Below are 7,986 nucleotides of genomic sequence, written 5' to 3' on the forward strand. Positions count from 1 at the left end.
TCAAATGAGCAGGAGACATACTCAGAAATTCAAAAACCAATAGGCACCAACTTTCATCCCCCAAATCACGGGGAAACAAACAAACACCCAATAAGCAATATTCAGAAATCCTTTAAGGTCAACACTGTATATTACTTACCAGGGTTCATTCAATGATGAGAAGACATAAGTACATTTTGCAATTGGATGCTACATAATGTTAAAAATAAACTCTTAAGCCCTAGGAGAGGAAAATCTACTGAGACAAACAAAATACTTCTTTAATATTTCTAAATAAAAATTAGAATATACAGAATTTAAAAATGGTCCAGAGAAGTCTAAAAATTTAAGATAATAATTTCAATACTATTTAGTGAGACCTTATATTGCTCAAAAAGCTTTCCCATACATTATGAGCTGATTTAAAGTATTGGTGAAGAATGGGGCCAATAATACAGAACAGTAAGAAACCTGCTCACTTAAATTAGGGGACAAAGAGGACTACAATCATCATAAAATATTATAAATAATGAATTTCCAGAATCTTCTGATAAATTAGATCTAGGACATATGTGAACAGTAATCTCAGTGTCCAACTACAAACGGGTTTGCTATTAATTAAATGTAATACAATAGAGAGAGCAGAAATCTAGGTATTAGAAGACTTAGGTTCTAGTTAGGGCTCTAGAACTTATTACCAACAGAACTTTAGGCAACAAACTTAAAAAAATCTGTTCTTTCATTAATAGCTGTTCATTTGACCTCTTAGAACAGTTGTAAGAATATAATGGGATAAGGAATAACATGTGAAAACACTTTGTATCAAATATAATTAAATAAATATTTATCAAGCTTTTACCATGAGCACTTTAAGTTTGTCTACATGACCTCTAAGGTTCTTTCCGGCTCTAAGATTCTATGATTCATTTATCCATTAATTCAACAAATATTTTTGAATAATGATTTTGTCCCAATAAGAATCTTGTTAGAAATCATGGGATAGGTACCACAATGCTAAGTCATCCTTGAATCATTTGAGCCTGATCTTGATATATACAGGTATATATGTGACTTTTCATTAAATTGACTATATAATAACATGTATTGAGAGAATAGATAATTATAGGAATAGTTATTCACTTTACAAAGAAATCACTTAATTAATCAACACTCAATTATTAAGTGCCTATTATGTGCCAGGAACTGTGTTAAGTGTTGGAGATACAAAGACAGAAGTGAGAATGCCTATAGTCTCAGAGGGCTCAAATTCTAAAATACAAATACGTGTATATGTAAATATATACAGAATACATATAAAATAAATACAGGGTATATTTGGAAAGGAGGACACTAACAGTTGGGGGGATTTTTTGTTGTTGAGTCATTTCAGTTGTGTCTGACTTTTTGTGACCCTGTTAGGGGTTTTCTTGTCCAGGATACTGGAATGGTTTGCCATTTCCTTCTCCAGCTCATTTTACAAATGAGGAACTGAGGCAAATTGGATTAAGTGACTTGCCCAGGGTCACACCTTTAGTAGCATCCGAGATGTGATCTGAACTCAGGAAAATGAGTCTTCCTGATTCCCAGTCTGTGCCAGTCGCACCGTGCACTCTCCTCCTATAAGGAGCAGGCTACCAGGGTCATACTTACCAGTCTTCGGTGCCCACACAGATAAACACAGAGACGAGCCGATCAGGAGGTGCAAACACTCGAGGTTTATTCAGAGGCCATCACAGCAAGGCCAAGCAGGAAAGCAAGAGCAAGAGAGCAGGAGCAAGAGAGAGCGAGCTCCGACCCCTACCGCCCCTATATACCTTCCTAGCCCCTCCTCCTCAGCCCGCCTACTAGTCATTGATTGTAGGATCAGATACTGGAAGGGGATGTCTGGGGTTAGCGCTGCACCAAGGGAGAGGACATGACACAGGAGGCTAGGCCTGGATACAGGAAAGAGATGTCTGGGGTTAGCGCTGCACCTAGGGAGAGGATGTGACAAAGGAAGCTCATTCTCTGCCGTCCCACTCCCACGTGGCACAGCCCCCTGCCTCAGGAGCACATGCTCCAGTTACTTCCCCGTATCCAGTTCCTATCCCAGTTCACCACAACTCCACATGGCACAGCCCCCTGCCTCGGGAGCTTGAGCTCCGGTTACTTCCTAATATCTTGTCCCTGCCCCATCTTGCCACAACCCCCATGTGGCACATAGCCAACATCAGACAATCCCTCACACCAGTCCAATGCTCTAACCACTGCATCACCTAGCTGCCACTTGGGGGATTCAAAAAGGCTTAATCTAGAATGTAGTGCTTGATCTGAGTCTTAAAGGAAAAAGGGGATTCTAAGAGTTAGAAGTCAGGAATGAGCATATTCCAAACATGGGGGACAATTAGTGTAAAAACACAGAGTCTGGAAATGTAGTAGCACATGTTTGGGATGGGTGAAAGAGGGCAGATTATAAAGAGCATTAAAAGCTAAACAGTGGAATTAGTATTTGATCCTAGAAGTAACAGGAAATAACTGAACTTTATTGAGTTGGGGAGGGAATAGTAATAGGGTCAGACTTAAACTTTAGAATAGGTATCCTCTTCAACTACCTTGTATTTACTTTAACTACTTTGTATATATCTATATTCATTAACTTTATATTTGTTTTACATATTTTTATATGTACTTGTCTTCCCTATTACAATCCAAATTTTCTATGAATGGGAAATATTTTTCTTTTGTTTGTATACACAGAACTTACCATAATGCACATAGTAGGCACCAAGTGAATACCTGTTGATTGAGTGTAGAATGAAAAGGGTATGTTTTCTGTAAGCCTAAGGTGAAGGTACTGAGGATAAAAAAACATGATAGAATAGGTCAGAAGTAATTGGAAGGACTCAAAGATGTGGCATCTTCCTGTCTGTCTGTCTGTCTGTCTGTCTCTCTTTTTCTTTTTTCAGAAGGCTAAGCAGCAGCTGCCTTCCTTCTCTTTTATTTCTTCTCTTGTCTTGTTAGGCAGAGCAACATGTATCATCAGGACTTTAAAAAATAACAACAGTAACAGTAAGTACAAAAAACTTTTAAGCAAAACAGCAACTAGATCTAATAGTGTACACTGCATTCCTATAGTGGATTGTTCTACATACACTGGAACTTCTCATCCTACTCCCCTTCACAGGTGCCCTCTCCTTTCTGAGAATATAATTTTCTAAAAAAGCCATGTCTGTCTTGATATCCTCTGATATCCTCAGCCACCTGGATCTTTAATCATCATGTTATCATATTCTCATTCTAGGACTTCTGCTCCAAGTTTGCAATCAATCAATCAATAAACACTTATCAAATACCTACTACATGCCAGGCATTGTACTAAGTGTTGGGAATGCAAAAAGAGGTAAAAAAAAACAGTCCCTGTTCTCAAGGAGCTTACAGTCCAATGGCAGATATGCAATCTAGTAGCAAGACAAAGACCCTGAGAATCTGACTCTGAGAATTTCACCTTGTCTTTTATTTAAAAAAAAACCCAAACATACTTATGTGTCCTCCCCCATATTTAACTTTTAACACACCAATCACCAAACTCCTTTCTGATATAACCTTAAACATGTCACTTTTGTAAAACAAGCCAATTATTCATAATATAGATGCAGTTCTAAGTGTTTTAAAATGCCTATAAAGATCTTATATAGTGTCTTCACTTTTATCTCTATTCTTTAAAAAAAAGGGTCTAGCAATGGTAGTGAGATAACTCTCCTACAGGAGAAATATTAGCTATTTTAAACACCTATTTTGAAGCAGAGGATTTAAAACAGATAATATGAATTGCCAAATAGATCATATTAATAAATAAAAACATTTTAAGAGTTTATAATTGTGGACAGATGTAGACTGGTAGGTATAGTACTAAAGAAGGAGACTTGGTATTAGATTGAGAGGACATGGATTTAAATCTTAGCTTTTCTACTTACTACTTATGTGACTGGGCAGGCTATTTCATTTCTCTGTGTCTCTATATTCTCCTCTGTCAGAGGAAGTCATTAGACTTGATGATCTCTAAGCTTCTTTTCAGTTCTATATTCAATGATCTCTGATCTAGTAGAATGCCAGTAATTTAATAGAAAGAGCCTCTTAAACAGAAGTCAGAAGACCTGAATTCTAATTCACATCCCATCACTTACTGACCTTGGCACATCATCTAATTTCTCTGACCTTCAGTTTCTTCACATCTAAAGTGAGAGAATAAATACATGAATGAAAGGGGAAAAAAAACAAATTATTAAGTACTTACTCTGTGCTAACTACTATGGATTCAAATATAAAAACAAGACAGTCTTTGCTCTCAAGGGCCTTACAAGTCACTTAACCTCCATTGTCCCCAAGTTCATCATTTGCTAAAGGAGGATGATTGTATTTACCTCCCAGGGTTATTATGACAGGACTAGGTGGGAAACTGGGGGGGAAGATGGTGTTGAATCTTCCTGCCTCCTGGACATCTTGGTTGATGATAACTGTGAGGACTGTTTGGAAGATAGAATATGATAATGTGAATGAAAGTATTTTGAATATAGCAGCTATATATGTAAGCCTTCAGCATTCACTCCACCATTTTAAAAGATTCCATTATATGCAAAATCTTGTAAGGGATTCTTATTACCTTGCTATCGTGACTAGTTCACCACTACCAAGAAGGAAAAGCACTTTTCCTCAAACCTTTCTTAAAGCCCTGTAATTTCAAGATATCCACTCATTCTTAGAAGCTACTATTTCAGCATTTGCACAGTAACCCTTAACTATATTAATGGCAGTCTAATAATGTCACTGGTCACAGAGGAGGGCATTGAGTATTTTGCACACAAAATAGAAGTTTGTTGGAACAGTAAAGTGCAATGTGTGAAGGGGATAACTTTATGTTAGTGTTCAGAATAAAGGCTTTTTATTAAGACTGTTAAACTCCCTCTCCACTCACTGCAGTGAGAAGGATCAAACACACAGCCTCCTTTTGTCTAGGAGAAAAGGGGAAAAAAGAATGATAATAGTGCTGGAATCAGTAATAGAAGAGGTTGATGGACAGGTAGGCAAGGATTTAGAAACAAGAAAGGAAAGGAATATATTAAATATCTTGAGACTGTGAGGGAGAGTGTGAAGGGCAAGTACTGATAATAGAATACCCCAGTCCAGTTTGTGACTTTCACAAAGAAAACTGCATTCTATTTAGCAGTAATATTGTGTGCACTCAAATGAACTTGCTTCACTGACGTGGAATATAAGGAAGGTGTTTCCTAACTCTCAATAGCTGAGGCCATGCTGGAGAAGCCTTGGCTCAGTACAGGCCTGGTTCCTTCAGCAAGCAGATGAGAATGAGGATCTATCTATTCCCTGATCAGAGTCGTAAAGACATTTGTGTCCAGCCAGGGCTGATTTCCCCTTATCTTTCAGGCCAAATGTTGAATTTGACCAGAAAAAAAAATAGGGATGCCTCTTGTCTGTGCTGATAGAACTTTCCCACTTGTAGCAAGTTCTTCACTACACACTTGGCATTTCTGCTTCTGTTAGGTTAACATTCAGCTATGTGCTCTAGAGCTCATAGCTTTCTAAGGGTCCTGTTACTTAGCAACAAAACTATTTCTCTTTAAGTCTAGGATAAAATATGAGCTCCTCAGCCTGACATAGAAAGCTTTCTACAATCTAGCTTCCACCTGCTTTTCCAGACTTTATTCATATTATTCCCTGTCAAGCATTTCCATTCCAGCCTAACTGGCATAGGGGTTGTTTCCCTGAACTCTGCATTTCACATGTCATCTGTACACCTTCGCACAGGTCCTCCTCCATGCCTAGAATGTACTCCTTCCTCCCTCCTCATCCCCACCTCTCAGAATGCCTAACTTGCTTCGAGGTTCAGCTCGGGTACCACTTCCTATGAGAAGCCATTCCTGATCTTTCAAGTGGTTATCTCTCTTGTCTATAGCATGTTTTGTATCTCTGCCAATAGAACAAAGACTTATTGAGAATAGAGGTTGTTTCATTTTTATACCCTCAGAAGCAAGTACAGTGTTGTAAACACTTAATAAATACTTTAAGTTCATAGATTTAGAGCTGGATGAGTCCTTTGAGGTCATCTAGTCCAATTCTCTCATTTTACAGATGGTGAAACAGAGACCCAGAGAGGTTAATTAGAACTCATGGGCTATCGTTTATTAGAATAGTCTGATTACAAAGAAATGCATTGTCCTATGCTACCTACTCACTACCTACTTTGTGCACATCAGTCTCCTCATCTTTTAAATGTGTGGATTGTACTAGATTAACTCGAAGTTATCTTCTAATTCACAATTCTATGATCTTCTTATCCTATTTTGCTAATGGGGCATCTCAAAGTTTACCCAGCTTTACTTATATAAAGGTTAATACATATTTGTCAGTTGTCTCATTTCAGACAAGACTCCTGTTCTTGGCAGAATTACCTGACAAGGTAACTTAATAAGTACATTTCTTTTCTAAATTATTGATGTGGTTCCCTCAAGGGTCCTCCTTGGTTTAACTTTTGTTCTAATTCAGGATACTTTATATATCTATATCTGGATGGATAGAAAAATGAAGGCAGGTTTAGAGACAATCATTCACCAGCCATAAATAGCTAGTATTTATATGCTCTTCAAGGTTTACAAAACATTTTACATATCTTTCTAATTTGATCCTGTAAGAGGTAAGTGCTATTATTATGCCCATTTTATAGATGAAGAAAATGAGACAGACAGCAGTGAAGTGACTTGGCCTGGTCACACAACTAGCAAGTATTTGAGCCAGGATTTGAACTTGGATCTTTCTGTCTTCAACTCCTGTACTCTATTCACTGTGCCACCTAGCTTCCTTAATAAAGGAAATAGGATACAATTATAAAAGGCTGTAGTCATATTAAGGCATAGCGACAGCAACCTTCTAGGCTTTTCCCCAAGAGATCATTGGCTCTTCCAATAGTTCTTTTGACTTTGAAGAGAAACTTCTCCTTTCAAAAGATTTGGATTATGCATGTTTTATGTGGGAGGAACATATTGAATGTCTTGAAGTTATTTGAGAGGGTAATGGGTTTTTCTGAAGCTTCTTCTATTTAATACTGACTAGATAAAGAGCATTGTTCTTTTCCCTACAGAGGCAATAGTATTTCAAATCTAAGACTGTTATGCACATGACATTTTGGTCCTGTGGGTCATGGAACAAACTGGCATTTTTGCCCTGAAGATATTGATTCAATTCAGCCCAGCAAACATTGATTGAGCACCTACTAGGACTTGCAAGGCACACACATCACTCTAGATTCTGAGGAAACAGGGACAAAAAAAGTACTGCTTCCTGCCCTGCAGAATTACGTATTCCACAGTAGTGCTACAAAATGTACAAAGTTAAACACATTCAAAATAAATTATAAGTGGAAGACATTACTAAGACCTAGTAGAAGGTCTTGGGGAGGAATGGTTGTGGACTTGCCTGAGGAGGTGGCATCCAAGGTAGGCCTTTAAGTAGGCTAGGAAATTCTAAAAGGCAGAGATGAAGTGTTAATGTGTTCCAGGCATTAGGTCCATCTAATCTGGGTATTTTTAAGTGATTTAAAAGAGTAATAAATGGAAATATAGTGGGGACATGATTTAAAATAAAATGAGAATCTAAAACCTTGTTTGTAAAGTATTCTATTTGCAGTATGTATATTGACTAGAATACAGCAGCCAGTGCATGTGAAGAAAAACAACATTGAATTCAAAATGTACTTGCAGGTGTCATTATGTTGAGAGGCAGTAGATGGAGCTGGTGAGCTAAAAGGTTCATAATTTAGAATTGGGGACTGAAGGGGGATAGTTTATGCAGGTGCATGCTAAAAAAGACACTATTTTGTCTGAGAAACTGTAAATTGTATTCATGATTCACATATCATTATTAATTCATTTTGTATTCATTATCTTAAGACAGATTCATTTGGTATTTATGCAGATGTCATACTATGGGTACTATCAGAAGAGACTCATTTAAGTT

Source organism: Vombatus ursinus, unplaced genomic scaffold, assembly GCF_900497805.2.
Source record: "Vombatus ursinus unplaced genomic scaffold, bare-nosed wombat genome assembly UNPS02014818.1, whole genome shotgun sequence".
In the NCBI taxonomy this organism is placed as follows: Eukaryota; Metazoa; Chordata; class Mammalia; order Diprotodontia; family Vombatidae; genus Vombatus; species Vombatus ursinus.